General features: G+C 41.3%; 1 protein-coding gene and 1 pseudogene across 1 annotated transcript in view; one reads left to right on the top strand and one right to left on the bottom strand.

The window, feature by feature from the left end:
- NEDD9 (neural precursor cell expressed, developmentally down-regulated 9) overlaps nucleotides 1-18,573 on the top strand; it is a 292,795-nt gene that overhangs the window by 35,450 nt on the left and 238,772 nt on the right. The window contains exon 2 of the mRNA XM_059937922.1: nucleotides 16,458-16,563. The gene's annotated coding sequence lies outside the window, so the exon portion shown is untranslated. The remainder of the gene's footprint in view (nucleotides 1-16,457; nucleotides 16,564-18,573) is intronic.
- Nucleotides 1-18,573, bottom strand: part of LOC132374260 (52 kDa repressor of the inhibitor of the protein kinase-like) — a 38,943-nt pseudogene that overhangs the window by 14,073 nt on the left and 6,297 nt on the right.

Genomic DNA, 18,573 nt, shown 5'->3' with positions numbered 1-18,573 from the left:
AGCTAGTAATGGAAATTTCTAGAGTGTTTCATACATGCACTCCTAAGAAGCCCTAAAGCTCCCCAAAACCACCTTGTAGACCCGAAGTAGCAGATGTGACACACCCAGTGTACTCTCTAGAGGCTGTGTGGCTGGGTCCCCAGGTCACTGATTCTGACCCTGAAGAAATGGTGGTAGATGACATTAGGGTGCATCATTTAAAATCCTACGAGAATTCGCAGGACAAGGGAATAACTTTGAGTTGGGAAACTTTAAAGGACTTCATGGAGGACAGCCCCCCAATGAGGAGTAGGGTTGGGCATACAGTGATGGAGTGAAGGGTACTCTGGGCAGGGCTGGGTAAGCTGAGGCATGAAGGCAGAAGTGAGTAGGTATATTTAGGAACAGTTCAGTCTAACTGGAGCATTATATGAAGGAAAGCAGCAGCAGAAGGGCCTAGAAAGGATAGATTTAAGTCCTAAATCAAAGTCAGAAATTTTTATCTAGTGAGCTAGGCCAGCTCTATCCAATAGAAACTTGTGCAATGATGAAAATGTTCCAAATATGAGCTGTGCAATATGGTGGCCCCTAGATGCATGTGGCTATCAAACACTTGAAATAGGCTAGTCAACTAATGAACTGAATTTTTAATTTAGTTTAAATTAATTTATTTTTTTAATTTTTATTTTTTTACATTAGGGTTCATTCTTTTTTAAAATGTTAATGGAGTATAGTTGATTTTCAATGTTGTGTTAGTTTCCGCTGTACAGCAAAGTGAATCAGTTTTACATATACATATATCCATTCTTTTATAGATTCTTAATAGTAATATATGGCTAATGGCTACCGTATCTAGTAGTGCATTTCCAGACAGTGGAGAAAGGACATGATCAGAAAGGTGCTTCGCTTTAAATGACCTGAAAGCCAACTATAAAGTGGATTGTAAGGGAGGTACTCTGAAGATAGAGTCTTATGATGTGACAGAATCAATACGTGGGCCAGTGGGGTTTTTTAAAAAAGTAAAATAAAAAAGGTTTTTTCCAAGAACAAACAAAACAAAACACATAACTGATCCTGTTTAAATGAGGAGGCAGGAATGGTCCCTGTGAGGGGCCACACCACTTTCTTGCCTTCTGTCGGACACCTACAGAAGTCCTTGAGGAATCTCCCTGGGATTTCTAGGAGCTGCTCAGAACTCAGTTTATTAACCACTAAGCCAGGTCAAAGGTAGTGGGGAATTCTACCAGGGTAATAAGGATAAAGAAGAGGAATAAATGTGAGCAATATTACGGAGGTGGAATCAATAGATCTTAGTGTCTACTTGGGTATAAGAAGTAAGGCTTAAGTATCTGCACATCTATTTTTTCATTCATCTAAGTCCAAACATTGGTGTTATCTGGAATTCCTCCCCATTACTCAATCATCGCAAATATAATAGGTATACAAATAGAAATGTATTGAATGGAATAGAATTAACACACACAATGCTGCATAGATGTTGAGTGGGGAGAATCAGCATGCATATCCAGGGCCATTGACTCCAAGGCTTTCCCTACAGCTTGTGGTCCACTTTCCATCCCCTGAATAGTGCAGTCACAGAAGCCAAGGCAAGAGGCTTTGCAAGTAGGGGTGGTCAATCAACAGTTTTAAGTGCGGCAGCAAGTTTGAGGAGAAAATGACAAATTGATGTTAAAATTGGAAGGTAATTTCAGTTAGAGTTAAGGAAGGTGGGCTCAGAAGTCAGCATGCAAGAATTTCAAGGATTAGGATAGTAGTGGATGAAGGTGAGAGAGTAAAGGCAATGAATACAAACTACTCTTTAGCTTCTTGGTAAATGGAAGGAAAATGGTGAGATATACTGCGAATAGTTAGCGAGTTGACTGCTGGCTCTACTTTCTACTTTTTTGAAATCTTAGAGTACCTAAAACACCTAATGTCTTCTCAAAGGAAGTCCTCGGCCATTAGTCACCTTACTTAGAGCCGTGGGATCTCATCATGAGGTTGATAGGACCAGACATAGACAGCTGACAGGAGCCAGCCATTGCTAAGCTAACCAATATCCAATGGGGTGGTTTGGTAGAAGAGCTCTATCCAACAGAGGCAGTGCATGCATACTGACTGCTGACTGGCCAGCCACTCATCCTCTGTGTCAAGGAGGTAGAACTCAAAGACATCAGGGAGACTCAGGGAGCAGTAGAGGTAGAGATAGAATGATCACTTTGTCACCCGAAGTCACTCTGAGTAAAGAACAACGGATATCTTCCCTGAAGAAATGAGCTGTCTAGAGCCTTGGAATTTCATAGTATTTTTAAGTGTTTCATTCTCCACACAGCCTTGCTGAGATTCTGTCTTCCTTACTTGCCCTTGTATCCTTATGGAAAAATAAAACAACTCAACAAATGATTTTTAAAAAGCCAAGCACAATTCTGTTTCTTGCAATCTGAAAGAACATAAACAACACATAAGTCTGGAAGGCAGAGTAAGGTGGAAGTGTTGGCGTCCTTGCAAAAAATAATTCTAGAAAATTCTGACAGTGCCAGGTCCTTAACGAAGAATCTCCAATGGCCATAGGCTCAATGGTCCTGTCTTTAGAAAAAGTGCAGAAAATTCATGTTGACCCTCCTACCGTCTGGAATGGTGCCCCCTACCCTACTGAGTAGCTTTAACTTAAACGGACCAAGACTGCAGACAGCCTAAAAGTGCAACCTCAGTCCCTTGCAGTCTATAAAGATAGCAGGCTGATCTCTCCATGTTAGAAAAGGGAAGATAAGCTAATGAAAAGTCAGTATTTGAGAGAGAAAAGAAATCAGAGAACTCTGGAATTGAAAGGTACCCTGGAGACTGTTATGAGCTGAATTGTGTTCCCCCAAAATTCATATGTTGCAACTGCCAGTACCTCAGAACGTAACCGTATTTGGAGACAGGACCTTTAAAGAGGTGATTATGAACTCATATGGGTTGGCCCTGATCCACTCTGACTGGTGTCCTTATAAGAAGAGAAGATTAGGACACAGACATGACGTGAGGACACGGGGAGAAGACAGCCACCTGCAAGCCAAGGAGAGAGATTTCAGAAGAAACCAAACCTGCCAACGCCTAGCTCTTGGACTTCCAGGCTCTAGAACTGTGAGAGCATACACTCTGTTGTTTAAGCCAGGGGTCCCCAACCCCCGGGCCACGGACCGGTACTTGTGCGCGGCCTGTTAGGACGCAGGCCGCACAGCAGGAGGTGAGGGGCGGGCGAGCGAGCGGAGCTTCATCTGCCGCTCCCCATCGCTCACATTACTGCCTGAACCAGCCCCCCTGGTCTGTGGAAAAACTGTCTTCCACGAAACTGGTCCCTGATGCCAAAAAGGTTGGGGACCACTGGTTTAAGCCACTCCATCTGTTGTACTTTGTTATGGCAGCCCTATCAAACCGTCTGGTCTAACTCTTTCTCTTGACTTCTGAAGAATCTGAGGTCCAGCGTCACACAGCTCGTATCAGTGGTAGGTCCAGGCTCTGGGGGTCCTCATTCTCAGCCCAGAGGACTTGCACCAGCCACACGCCTGAATCTGACTTGTGCACGTTTCCAGAAAGGAGGGAGAAGGATGATGGAAAGAGCAATGGCCAGAGCTGACGTCTAGTCCATTATATGAAAGGAATGGGTGGGAAAATGATTCGCTGGTTTAATAGCGTCTTATAAAATCCTATGACTCTTGGGCTACCTTACTGATGACTTTTTGTTGTTTTGTATTCTTATTCCCATTCTTAGCTTTGTTCCTAACTGGGAAAAATGATTGGTTGTAGACATTACAAAGTGACTTCAGCATGATTTTTAGATACATGAAACCATGTTGGACTAATGGGCCTACACGTAACCAAGGAGATCTTATTTTCTTCGATGTTTACATCTCTGATTTGTTGATAGTATTACAGAACCTCCTTTGATGAGAAAAATCTGGGACAGCTGGGGGATTTGTGGTGGGAGAGTTGAAGTAATTTGTAATTCAATTTTATTTTAGTTTTAGTATCTGTTGTTGTTTTTCTTAAGCACGTGGACTTTTCAGTTTTTTTTAAGGCAAGGGCCTCAGAATGCCAACTAATTTTCTCTCTCAACCCCATGTTGGTTTCAGATGACAAGCTTTTAAAAGCACAGCTCTTGTTAGTTTTAGGGAAGCTTAAGACTCATTGTCGTGTCGCCTTCCTGTCCCCTGCTACACTCTTGTTGTGACCACATCCCAAGGTGTTCTAAATCTCTGATTTCCCTCTTTGAGTGCTTGTCTCCCACTTATTTTATTTACAGATGAGGCAAGGCTTTTGAATCTGAATAAAGCATGGCTAACTGAGCTTAGTTTGTTGGTATCTGTGGATAATCCTGATGTTAAAAAAGGGGGAAATGCCTACAGGCTATTTCTCAGAAAACCCATCGTTTTCTCCACACTTCTATAGGTGAAATACAAGCTTCCCCACCTGTTTCCACTGATTGGTGTGATTGACGCAATGCCAGGCATTGTACTGTGAGCCTGGTGGCTGGTGGCCCGGATTGCCTGTCACAAACACCAACATATGAAGCTGAGACTACTGATCAAGTCTGCACAGACTGTCTGCGATTATTCTGCTCATGGATACTCCAGATCAGAAGCCAGGGGGCCATGGAAACTGTGCTTCACGTTCATATTCAGCAAATGGAGAGGAAGTAAAAACAGGCCTGATTCATAAGGACTAGTAAGGGATACAAAAGGTAGTGCTTACTTAAAAATAGGATTCAAAACAAACATTCTAATCAAGGATTTGACTTTGGCACCATAAGGTAGTTGAACTGCCAAAAAAGATGTATTAGGAAACAAAATTCTAGTTTTAATTGGTGTTTTGTTTTGTTTTGTTTGTTTATTTTAAACAAAACTTTAGCGCACCTTTTAAGTTCTGGTCCCTGAAAATTTTTCTTAGTTATGTGGTTACCAGCAAATCATATGTGAACTAATTAATATTAAGCCTTTCAAATTAACTTTTTAACAATGATAAACAAATGCATTTTATTCTAATTAAAAATAGAAACTCTTCATACTGAATTTCTTTTATAGTAACTAGGTCCAGATGCAAAACCAATTGCTTCCACTTAATTCCTTATTAATCTACTGCTTTCCCCCCAATAAAGTGAAGTTATAAATTAAAGAAAGAAACTGTCTTCCTTGGATTTTATTAATCACAGGTTTTTGGGGGAAGACAAGCAAAGTTCTTATTGCTTCTATTTGCAATCACTTAAACCTCCTTGGAGAAATTTCTTCAGTGCATGGCTCAACTATTTGGAACTCTGGAGGACTTTCAAGGAAAGAGAGCACAAGTGATAAATAGTTTGGAAATGAAGATCAAAAAGAAAGCATTGGGAGAACTGGGAATGTTTAGTCTAGAGAAAAGAAGAAGGAGTAGAGTCGTACTTTTCCTAACTGTCATAAACAGGACGAGGGTCGTTCTTTTTCACCAAAGAGTTAGCAAGAACAAGTGAATATAGGCAGGAGCAAAGGATTTAACTAACATAATTTATTTTAATTTTTAAAAAAATAATAACGGAGTGCTTAGGGACTCAGGAAATTATCCTAGAATCATTTCAGAATACTATTCCACAGATCAATCTGGAGATTAAGAACATAGCAATACCCACCAAGAGGAGTGGAGAATTAATGTTATTCACATAACAGAGTCAGAAATACTTTCCACTGATAATTGAAATAATAGTGATGTTTACTTCCAACAGGAATTTAACATTCATCACACATTAATTAAAGACCTATTAGGCCTCCGGCACTGAAAAATTCATCATAGCTAACACTTGCAGAAGGCTTGGTCTATGGGCACTGTTTAAAGTGCTTTGCACACAGGAATTAATTTAATTTTCACAACAGCCGTATGAAGTTGGTGCTATTCTTTTCCTATTTTTGCAAGTGAGGAAACAGAGGCAAAAATAAAAATTAATTATTTGCCCGAAGTCACATCTTGAGGTTATAAAATAAAAGAGCCAAGATTTGAACTTGTATCCTTCTAGGTTCTCTGAGAACAAATACCAGGGTGAGAGTAGACACAGATGAGGTTTACTGGGACAAACATCTATGACAGATAAAGAGGCAGGAGGAGTGGGCAGGGACCCGCTTCAGACCAAGATGCGGGTGTGATATTTGTGAAAGGCAAGAAGGAAGGAAGGACTGGGTAGCGAGAGCCTCAGACTCCTGTGCAGATCTGGGAAAGCCTCAGACGGACTGATGGATGGGGAGTCCCTGGGTCAAAGTGGGAGATTCCCTCATATAGCATGAATGGTCGAGTTTCATAGCCTCATGTTGCTCAGTCACAGCTGGGCGGAGTCTAAGAGAAGTGTGGTCTGCCACCAATGCTGCAGGGGGTCCAAAGCAGCCACTGGGGGCTCTGCCCCTCTCTCTTGAAGGGAGGTCTGAGTGGGAGACTATGGAACCCAAGCTGTCTGGCCCCAGAGTCCATGCTTGTACTCATTCTGTTATGCTGCCCTCCTCATACCTTGAGGGTGTGCGGTGAAGGATGTAACCCTGTAGCAATGAAAGGCCTCAGTAGGAAAAGGGGACACTTTGTTACAAAGATCTGGGGCCTCCACTCACACAGAGCTCAGTGCCAGCAGTGCCCCGAGGTCGTGCAGAGCGATGGCTCTGCTAGTAAAGAGCTGAACAGCAATCTTCCAATCCAAACACACTGTAGTTTTACCCTGAATCAGACACCTTCATCTCATAAAAATCTCGTAAAACTTTTCAGCCAATATTTAAATATTTATTCAATACTTACTGAATACGAGGCATTGTGTTAAGTGCAATAGGAAATATTAAGATCTAAAAGCCTGAACCCTTCCATCCAGGGTTTACCCAATAGGGTAAACTAAAAATAACTAAAAATAACCATATATACATGAGAACATGTAAAAAGTGGCACAGATATGGTGGTGCTATGGAAGTTTAGGGAAGAGAGAGATTACTTCCTGCTGGAAAGATTGCGAAAGATTTCATGAAGGAAAAAGCAATGGTATTGCTTCCTCAAATGAAAATATGAAATTAGAAATTTGAAGCTGTCTTTAAAATTTGTATCTCTCTAGCCCACCACCCTCACCCCAAGCACTGGTCTTTAGGAACTGGTGGGAACATATATCGTAGGTTAGAAAATGGGGTTCAGATCATAAGATTGAGAACAGGGATATTCTGGTGTTGGTGGAAGGTTGGAGAGAGATCAGAGAGGGAAATGGAAACTTAGTGTGACTGTTTATCCATTTATTTTTTGGTAGCAGTGTCTAATCTTTGAATCCATTCCAATCTCCTAATTACACTTAAAGAAAGTGCCAAGTTTCATATTCACTGTATCCAAGCTGCACCATAAACATACAATTTTCTGTGTACCCTTTAGTCCCCAAACAACACATTTCCTTTTGTATATTGTCCTGATGGCTTAATGGGATTTTTCCAGATTCAGGTCTCACTCTTATTTATATGGTGGAATCATGATTTAAGAGTACACTATTAATTTGTCAGAAGTTTTTCAATAATTTTTCTAAAACTGTACTCCTTCTGCCTTCCATTTTATTCACTTTTTCTTTTTTGTTTGTTTCCTCAGCTAAGTTCATATTTAATCGCTCTCTAAACTTAGAGCCATTTCATTTGAGAAAATAAAGTCCTTTTATTTTCTGACATTTCCCAAGGTGGCAGGGGGTCTGGGGTCTGGGGAATGTGTTTCCACCTTTAAGCTGGAGGAAGCTTTGAAAACACTTTAGCAAGTTTTGGATTCTTGTCTGATTAAAAGCTGCTACAAATAATAAGTGGAAGAAACAAAAACAGAAGGTAGATAGGTATGAATAGGAGTGTTAAAGATGCTTCTTTATATCCCTGCTCTGTGATTTGAGTAATTATAGAAAACAAATTGCAACCCTTTTACTCAGACTTTATATTTTTATTACAGAAGGCAAAAGATTTGTCTTAGAATACGTGTTTGAGGCCTGAACATTTCCTAGGTGTGGTAGTGTCTGCTTTCACTTGCGTAGTATAATTAGCTCCGCCATTGAGGGCTGGCTTCACTCCTGTAAGTACCCTCCTTCCTGCATCAGCAGGCTTGCAGCCCTTCTAGATCATTCCCTCTGGAATACTAATCACTTGTCTATCTCTCATCTTAAAACAAAACAAAGCAAAACATACAAACAAACAAAAACGTCCTTTAACCCCACATCCCCTTCCAGCTTCTGCCTTTTTTCTCTTCTCCCTTTTGTAGCAGAATTCTCAACAGAGTCATCAATGGTTTCTGTATCCACTTCCTCACCCCTGCGGATTTTCCTAAGATATTCTTGGTCACATCCCGGAAAACTTCCATGTTGCCAAATCCAAGACTCTTTTCAAGGTCCTTCTCTGACCCAATCCCTCAGTATCTTTTACCACAGCTGACCACTTCCTCTACTGGAACCTCTCATGTCTCTTAGTCTGTATTTACCTGGTTTTCCTCATACCTCTCTGGCAGTTCTTTGCATCTTCTCTGGTGAAGCCTCCTTTTCACCTTAGGCTCTAATATGTTGGAGGGCCCCCAGGGCAGAGTTCCAGGCCCTCTTCTCTACCTACATTGTCTTTCTAGGGAAATAATCCTTCCTATCCTAAGGCTTGAGATGTCATTGATATGCCATGACTCCCAGGTTCTCATTCATTCCTGAACTCTCCTCTGAGCTCCAGACTTGGATATCCAATTTTGTATTCATTACCTCCATTTGGCTCACTAAGAGGAATGGCAAATTTAGTTAACTTTCTCCTACCCTCTGTCCTCTTCCTTCCCAGTCCTCCCAGTCTTCGATAATGGCCTCACTACCCACTCGGGAGTTCAAGCCCTGATTTTTCTTTTTTTTTTCTAATCCATCAGTGAGTCTGGTAGCTTCATCTTCAAAATAGATCTCAAATCCATCCACCTCACCTTATCTTCATTGCTATCATGCTAATCCAAACCATGATCGTCACTTTGACGACTGCAATTGCCTCTGAATGTCTCCCTACTTCCGCTTCTCCCCACGAACAATCCACTTCCACACAGCAACCAGAGAGATTTTTTAAAAATATAAATCAGAGCATGTCATTTCCATGGTTTAAACCAACCAGGTATTTCCCTTCCAAAAGCACTTAGAATAAAATGCACCTCTGTTCCCCAGTTTGCAAGACTCCAGTTAACTTGGCCCCTACCTAACTCCTTGTCACCTTAAACCATTTTTCTCCCTCACTTCTTCCTCTCTCCCAGCCATGTTGGCTGTCTTCTTGCTCCTTCAATATGCCAAGATGCTCTCCCTCTATCCCGTTGCTTATCTGGCACCTTCTTATTTGTCTCGGTTTATATGTTACTGTTAGCTCCTTAGATCAAACCTCCCTGACGACTCTGTTCAAAGGAAGTGCTCTCTCTCATCAGCACACCCAGTTCCTTCCCATTAAAGCCCTTACTACAGGTTGTAATTATAGGCTTGTTTTCTCATTTGCTGTCATTCACCTCCCACAAGAATGTGAGCTCCATAAGAGTAAGGACTTGCTCTGTCTTATTCATACCTGCATCACTGCTGTCTAGAACAATGACTGTCCACAATAGATGTTCAATAAGTATTTGTTGAGTGAATAAATCAGTTTTTAGATTATTCAAGCCATTTGGTTTTCCTTGATTGTTTGCCAGTCTACTCCTTGGTAAAGTATCTGAGCATTAGAGTAAGGAGCATGTTTCATTTGCAACTTCTGTTCAAAGAGAATATGGAATTTTAATAGATTAGAGGGAGATCCTAAGCTTTTAAGTCTTAGCTTTTCAACAGTATATCCCTTAACGATGGCAAAAAATCAAAGATTAAGTTATGAGACCTATCAGAGTTTCACTAGCAAAATTTAGTTTTTTCTATTTTCTGTCTGTTTTGTGAATTTTATTTTATCTGAATTTAGAATGTGAACAATGCTGTGGAAGGTTTAGGGTTGCTTGTACGTGATTTTCAATCACTGGAATTCTAAAAATGCTACAAAATTAACATTTTTATTTCAAATACATTGACCCCAAGACTATGTGATACTAACTCTTCTTCTTCTCAAGAATTACAAAATAAAGATGCTGATATGGAACTCATTGCAACAATACCTCGGGATATGATCTTGTATCTATGAAACACTGATGTAATGCTATGAGCTCATAATATAAATGGATGCTAAACCATCTGTGTTTTGTGACACACTGTATCATCAAAAAAATTTTGTGTATAATTCTAAAGTAAAAAATAAAACAAATTTTCAACTAACAGGTGTGTTGCTTCAAACATACAACTCAGCAATTCTAAATCCCAACTTGAAACAATGCCTGAAAAGCTGAAGGTCAGGTGAAGATATTACATTTAACACTCTTGAAAATGTCAAAGAAGTACCTCTAAAACGTAGGGAAAAAATGGTAAATTAAATGTAAGATGTTGCGGATCAGGATAAAAGAGTCAATATAAAATACTTTTTTAAAAATTTTTTTATGTTTATTTATGGCTGTGTTGGGTCTTCGTTTCTGTGTGAGGGCTTTCTCTAGTTGTGGCAAGCGGGGGCCACTCTTCATCGCGGTGCGTGGGCCTCTCACTATCGCGGCCTCTCTTGTTGCGGAGCACAGGCTCCACATGCGCAGGCTCAGTAGTTGTGGCTCACAGGCACAGCTGCTCCGCGGCATGTGGGATCTTCCCAGACCAAGGCTCGAACCCGTGTCCCCTGCATTGGCAGGCAGACTCTCAACCACTGCGCCACCAGGGAAGCCCTAAAATACTTTTTTACTGGAAGAAAAGAAGCAAAAGAGGGAAGAAGGAAGGGCAAGGAAAGGAAGGCAGAGTTTGCTGAAGAGGGGCCATTCCTGAGTTAGTTTAACCACTTAAGCTCGGTCTCTTGGGCTGTGCGATCAAGAAAATGATGGTCAGTATTTACCTGCGTGTACTCGGGATTTCCATGTTCTGCAGTGTGCCTCTGCTGTGGAAAGCGTGAGACCGTGATGAGGACTCTCAGGGCGGTCAGAGTTCAGCAAGAGGCTGAGGGTCGGTGTGGGCTGGAGAAGCAGGAATTACTCTATGGACTGAGCTGGACTTCAGCTAAATCTTGTTGGATGCAGTGGATTTTGATAGAGACAGATGTGAGCACTGAGGAGAAAGTGTGAAGAGAGACACATGCACAAAAACAAAACAAATAGGTAGAAAAAATAAGTTAGACTTCCCTATCCCTAGGAAAAAGTTTTAAAGGGTACCCTGATTGAAACGGAAACATTTAGAATAGTCATAGGAAATGAATGGCATGAAGCGGCTGTGGGTTTTAAACTCCAGGCTGCAGGGTGAGAAGGCAGTAAGAAGCTGGAGAAAACCTCAAGCAAGGGCGACATGAAGGAAGTGATGTTTTAGGAAGGGAAAGGATTGATGGCATAAGGCAAGGTGGGTTGCAAGGAGGTAAGCTCGAGTTCTTATCATGATGCCATTTCTGCGATAAGGATGTAAAATGTAATAAATTAAAGATCTGCATTCTGATGATGGTAATTTTATTTTATTTTTATTTTATTGAAGTATAGTTGATTTACAATGTTGTGTTAATTTCTCCTGTACAGCAAAGTGATTCAGTTATACATATATATATTCTTTTTCCTATTCTTTTCCATTATGGTTTATCACAGGATATTGAATATAGTTCCCTGTGCTAAACAGTAGGACCTTGTTGTTTATCCATCCTATACAACTAGTCTGCATCTGCTAATCTCAAACTCCCAGTCCTTACCTCCCCACACTCCCTCCCACTTGGCAACCGCAAGTCTTTTCTCTATAATCTGTGAGTCTGTTTCTATTTTGTAGATATGTTCATTTGTGTCGTATTTTAAATTCCACAGATAAGTATGGTATTTGTCTTTTTCTTTCTGACTTACTTCACTTAGTATGATCATCTCTAGGCCCATCCATGTTGCTGCAAATTGTATTATTTCATTCTTTTTTATGGCTGAGTAATATTCCACTGTATGTATATATGTGTGTGTATATACACATATATACAGCACATTATCTTTAGCCATTCATCTGTCAATGGACATTTAGGTTGTTTCCATGTCTTGGCTATTGTAAATACTGCTGCTATGAACATAGGGGTGTATATAGCTTTTGGAATTATAGTTTTGTCTGGATATATGCCCAGGAGTGGGATTGCTGGATCATATGGCAATTTTAATAGAGATATAGGAGTAATTCCAAGAGGCAGTTTGAAGGTAACGGAAACAGACATTTATCAAGGGTTACGTGCTCTATACTTAACTTAATTCTCACAACAACCCTTCCAAATAAGTATTATTATAATAGGTTGAGTTCCAGTAACTTATTAAATAACTTACTCAAGGTCAGACAGTGAAACCAGGTTTGAGAACCAGCAGATTGGATGGGTGGTGGACCTAGGATGAATCAAAGCATTTTCATTTGTTTGTTTTATAAAGCTGTATTTCTACTTTATTTTATTTTTTTCTCCTAAGTCTGGGAGCCTAACATTCATTTGTATTTGATTGTATATCAAAGACAAGGGCTGAGTTGGTAATGCCCAAAGCAGAGAGTGATGGCCAGATTGGTTTTAGTTTTGCTTCTTCATCCTTAAAACTAGCATTTGGTTTTAGGTGAGTGAAAGATGAGTTCCTAATAATAAACAATGGTCTAATAAAGACTTATAATGAGGGATTACCAGCTGGTTAAGGCAAGCAGCCTTCAATAGGTTTGCCCTCAGTGAGTTCCTTTGGGTAGCTGTGACCGAGGAGTCACAAAGCAGAGGTCCCTGGCAAAGGGAGGCTAGCCTGCGTGTCTTCCACCCCATATCCTGGTGCTCAGTGGGACCAGGTCACCCACTTGGGCAGCTTTGAAGCAGCATAAAATAAGCTTGCAACACCAGGGTTAGAGAATAAGATGGGCTGAGAGCTGAGGACACAGCACAAGTTTTAGATTCAGATTTTAAAACCTGGAAAACTCTCTTTTTTCTTTTTTATAAAGAAAAACAGAAGTTCACAGTCTCGTTTCATTACCCACCGGTGCTTTCGAGCCATGAACTTTCCCCCACTTCGGAAACTTCTCTGGAAAATTCATTTCATGCTTGTCTACTCCAGTAAAACCCTTGACTGAATTTGTTACAAAACAGGAGACTCGGCCGAGGGAATGTGAGAAATCACCCGACACGGCAAAGCCAGTTGGCATCCTTGAGAGCTGTGTGTGCTTCCAACTTTTGGTTTACCTGTCTTCTTGGACTGTGACCTTCTCCGAGCAGAGGGGGGGTTCTGATTGTTCCTGTGCCCAGTGGCTGCGAGGGGGCGGTCACAGCACACGCATCACGTGCCTTGACACTCTGAAGAGTGCCTCTTAGGATGAGGGGGGCTGTGGATGTCCTGACTTCAGGGCTCTGCACTCACCAGAGTGTGAGAGGAAGTCTTAGGAGACTTCTTGGTAACTATCAAGTGTCTCTGAAAGCCTCAACTTGGATTTTTGCTCTTACAAGGTAGTGCCTGCGTCATTCCCTTACTGCTGCTAATGCTGCTCTGAAACGAATGTGATGAAACACCCCTGTCTCCTCTAGAGCAGACTTTTACCCAAGAATCCTTATACGGATCCTTCGCCAGTCACTTTGCCCTTCTCCAGCACGGTTGTTTCTGAACGTAACTTCTTTTCTTAAGTTCTCACCCTATTCTTACCCCCTTTACTCTCAGAGGGTGAGCTAAGTTCTTTTCTTAAGAAAAGGGAGTATTTTCAATAAGAATTCATTTGGTACCTGCTATGAGGCAGGAATTATGCTAAGTTTTTGGAACATAAAGACAAATAAGTTGTGATCTCTACCCTGGAGGGGCTTATAGCTGGGTAGAGGGAGATAAACAGACAGGAAAACAAGTAAGGGCAGTCAAACCATGTAGGTGAATTAATGCATAGATGTATAGGGCAAAGGGAGAGTAGGGGAAGAGTCATTAATTCCACTTAGAAAGCAGGACAAGCATCACAAAGACCATCTGGGATGAACTTCCTAAATTCCCTTCCCTCTGCTTCCCAAGTCATCTATAGCTACAGATATTCTTACCATCTTTCTTCCTATCTTAGAAGAGGTGTCTACTCTTTTCTAAGGCTGTTCCTTCAAATGGCTCTTAAAAATATAGTTCATCTCCCAATATAAAAGTGAGGTAAAAGAACTGCAAAAATATGTAAAACAGCAACATAGAAAAATTAAGAAAGAGAAAATATCTCCCATAACCCAGCCAGTTCCTTAACATTGCTGCCATCATTCACTTGTGTATTTTAATCTCCTTTCTCGTCCTATGCACATTTTTTTAATAAATTTTATTTTATTTTTATTTTTGGCTGCATTGGGTCTTTGTTGCTATGTGCGGGCTTTCTCTAGTTATGGTGGGAGGGGGCTACTCTTCGTTGCTATGCGCAGGCTTCTCATTGCGGTGGCTTCGCTTTGTTGTGGAGCACAGGCCCGAGGCTCTCAGGCTTCAGTAGTTATGGCACTCGGGCTCCATAATTGTGGCTTGTGGGCTCTAGAGCACAGGCGCGGTAGCTGTGGTGCACTGGCTTAGTTGCTCCACGGCATGTGGGATCCTTCCGGACCAGGGCACAAACCCATGTCCCCTGCATTGGCAGGCGGATTCTTAACCACTGCACCACCAGGGAAGTCCCTGCACATTTAAATAGGTATAATCATCCCCCTGTAGCCATCTCCATTCCTCTACCCCCTCCTCTGGGACCCGACTCCTTCCAATTCTACACCTTGACTGTCTTTCCCATTGGAAAGTCCCATTCACTTCCCTACTCACTTAAATCTCACCCATCCTGCAACACTGGAAGCCAAATCACTTCCTTAGCTGAGCTAGAGCTAGACTGTTCTTGCAGATTCTTCAATGACCCGTTAAGGAGATCAAGTCACTTTTCTTGTTGATCCCTTCCTTCTTTCTGCAACTTTTCTCCCTTGACTACCTTAGTTGTCCATTTTTGAAGTTATTTTGGTTTTTTTCCCCTTCTTCTCTGATAACTCTTCCCTTCTCCATCTCCATATTAGTTCCTCTCCCTCTGCCTACCCTTTAAAGACTGGCGGTTCCAGGGTCTCACCACTGTCAGTTTCTCATCCCTCACTCCAGACTCTCCTGGGACCCCCTGCTATGACGTCACATAGTCACTGAGTACTTCCAGACCTGTGTGCCCACCCTAGACTTCTTGCCTGAAACTCAGCCCCACTGGTACCTTACTACTGGGCATCCTTACCCTGGCATCTCCAACTCAACAGTTACCAACTGGATTCCTCTTCTTATTTCTTAGCTTGGTCAAAAGTATTACCTCCTACTTCATCCACTGTGTCAGGAAAATGGACACCATCTTCATTTCTTCCTTCTTACTTAGGCACGTAAACTCTTCCTGCAAGTGTGTCTCAAATCCATTGCTCATTCTCGCTGCCACTTTTTAAAATCAGACCCTGACTATTTCTTATCTGGTCTATTGGATAGCCTCACTAATGAAGACTCTGTTTTCCATTTCTTTTTACTACACTTTTTCTTCCATGCTATTTCACAAATTACATTTCTAGAATACAGATTCTTTTTTTAAAAATCATTCCTTAAAAAAGAATTAATTAAGTAATTTTAAAAAGCATTCCTTAAAATAAAAATTGTTGATGATTGTCCACTGCCTGCACCAAAATTCAAATTTCTTACATAACACTCAAGAGAGTGTGTCCTTGGCCCCCAGTCTACTTTTCCCACCCTCCCTTCTTTCCTACTCAGTCCCCATACATCCTCTGATGTAGCCCCATGTGATTACTGCATGCTGCCCTGCTTCCCCAAACATGCCGTGAATTCTTACACCTCCCAGGACCTACTGTGGTTTCCCCTCTACCTAGAAAAGCCTCATGCATTTGTCGAAATCATATTCATGCTTCTAAGCCCAGCTTAAATGCCATCTTCTCTGTGAAGTCTTCCCAGACCTTGTTTTCTCCTGCCCCCTGGAAAATCAGTGGCTTTCCCCTCTGTGTTCTCATACCAGAGTGGTTCCCAAACCACTAGAATCAACTTTTAAAAGATCCTGATGCCTGAGCCTTACCTCATATGTTACACCAGAATATTTCAGGGTAAGCTCTGTGCATTTGTAATTTTTGAGATCAGATCTGAGGTGCTCAGAATTTGGTAAGTTCAGATATTTATTCATGATTCAATGCACAGATTACGAATAGTCATCAAAGAGAACAAGACTCACTTTATTCTGGGATAGCCTGGTTCTGGAACAAGAAATTACCTTCCTGATTAATTAGATTGTCTCCAGGGTCTCTGTCCTTGTCCCAGAAACTGAGGTTCTTTGAAAGACCAAAGAAGACAATGGGCGAAGTGATCTGCTGTGGTATTCGCGTCTTGAGAAAATTACAAAGGTACTTTGGAATAGAGTTCGGACATCCCATCCTGCTGTTCTTTGGTTGTAACATTTTAAATCTCCTCTCTCCCAGGCAAGTGTATGTGTCAGAATCTCTCCAGTTCTACCAACGTACCTACAGACAAGACTAAATGAATTGAAATGAAGTGTTCTCTGCACCACTAAACTGGGGTCTGAAGGTAAGTCTGCTGAATACGTTAAAAAAAAAAGATAGTGTAACATTTGTAAGTGAAATATTCTCAATACTCACAATGAATTTTTTTATGGTTCAGATGGGAAGTAGTGTAATAACTTACAGTTTGTCTCGGAAAATCAAAAAGGTTCTCATTTGAGAACCACTGCAGTAAGTTTGCTATTACTGGGATGGACAGGAAATCAGCAAGTTAATAGAAATGTTTTCTTGGAAGTTTAAATTTATTAAATAACATTTAACTATGATTTGCAGGAAATTTTAAATTCTAAAATTCTTTCCTGTGTCACCGAGCCCAGCCATCGTCCTGATCCTCAGGGATGTTAAACGATAAAGTATTTGTATGTTTCGTGAGTTGGGTAGTGCCAGAGCTCTCCACTCCTCCCCTGCACACCTGCCCTTTGCAAGGATGTGCACACACCACACACGCGTGTACAGGGACGGATGTCCACGCCCACAACAGCTGGCCTGTCTACAGCCTGGGTCTAGAAGAAACCTGACTTTTAAGGTTGCTGTTTTTTTTCTTTTAAATCATGATCTTACTGTTGAATCCAAAACTCAAACAAACATGATATCAGGGAAAGTCACAGCAGGGTAGTTTACGGAGATTAGATTTCTTTAAATTACCAAAACAGTGAGAGCAGGAGGTCCTTAAAATCAACAATTTTATAACCTGAATCATGCTCATGTTTTTGCTCCTTTGCTTAGAAAAACAGTATCGCAGAGTTGACCTAAAACTGGCTAGCAGGGCGTGGCACAGTTGGAGAGAAGTGTGCAAACACTAAGTAGCATCCGAGGAAGGCTGCTCCTGCCCTTTGGATCTGTGCCAGGCTGAGGTTCTGAGACTCTGGAGAAGAATCCTTTTCTTCACTCAGAGAAAAACATTTATATAAGAACAGTGTATGAAATAATATATTTTTTTTTTTTTTACTAAGAAGTCCACACTTCTTTCCTGCAGGTTTTTTTTTTTTCGTTTTCTAACCAGCAGTATTTGTTTATTTGTTTATTTATTTATTTATTTATTTATTTATGGCTGTGTTGGGTCTTCGTTTCTGTGCGAGGGCTTTCTCTAGTTGCGGCAAGCGGGGCCACTCTTCATCGTGGTGCGCGGGCCTCTCACTATCGCGGCCTCTCTTGTTGCGGAGCACAGGCTCCAGACGCGCAGGCTCAGTAGTTGTGGCTCACGGGCCTAGTCGCGCCGTGGCATGTGGGATCTTCCCAGACCAGGGCTCGAACCCGTGTCCCCTGCATTGGCAGACAGATTCTCAACCACTGCGCCACCAAGGAAGCCCCTGAAATAATATTTTTATTTTAAGTTTCACTGTTCTGAACCCTAAAAATGAGCATAGGTGAATAGACCTGCCACCAATCTCCTACTGCCAAAACCGTCTCTTTACTATTCGAAGTTCAGTTGAATACAGTGGGTCTCAAAATGCAGTCCCCAAACCTGTAGCATCACTCCAGAACTTGTTAGAGAAACAGATTCTCAGACCCCACCCCAGACTTGCTGAATTAGAAACTCTGGTGTGTAGGACCCAGAAATGGGTGCTTTAACCGGCCTTCTAGGTGATTCTGATGCAGGCTCAAGTTGAGGACTACTGGATTCATACAATTCACTCTGTGAAAAACCAACTGGTGTTGAATATAAGCCAACCATATGCCATTGCTTACTGATAACATAGAGAAACCAATAGGGTCTCTAGAGCACTTGAGCCTTATTCCTAACATTTTTCTCATGTCAAAGAAAAGGGAGTAATGCAGGGATGAAGAAAAAACATGTTTTTCAACCAAGTCCCATTGATGTAAAAAGTGAAAAAATTAATTTAGTGTCACATAAACGTACAAAAAATAAACCCACTTAGATTATCTTTTTGTTCCTTCCAATAAGAAATAGAACATGTTCAATTTGCCTTTTTTTCCAGTTAACTATGAGGAACAAAAGACAAAGCCAGGAAAAATAATTGTTTTTTATTGTGGTTAATTAAAGGAGAGATACCAG

This window comes from Balaenoptera ricei, chromosome 11, assembly GCF_028023285.1.
Source record: "Balaenoptera ricei isolate mBalRic1 chromosome 11, mBalRic1.hap2, whole genome shotgun sequence".
NCBI classification, from domain to species: domain Eukaryota; kingdom Metazoa; phylum Chordata; class Mammalia; order Artiodactyla; family Balaenopteridae; genus Balaenoptera; species Balaenoptera ricei.
This window is presented reverse-complemented; position numbering and strand designations above follow the sequence as displayed.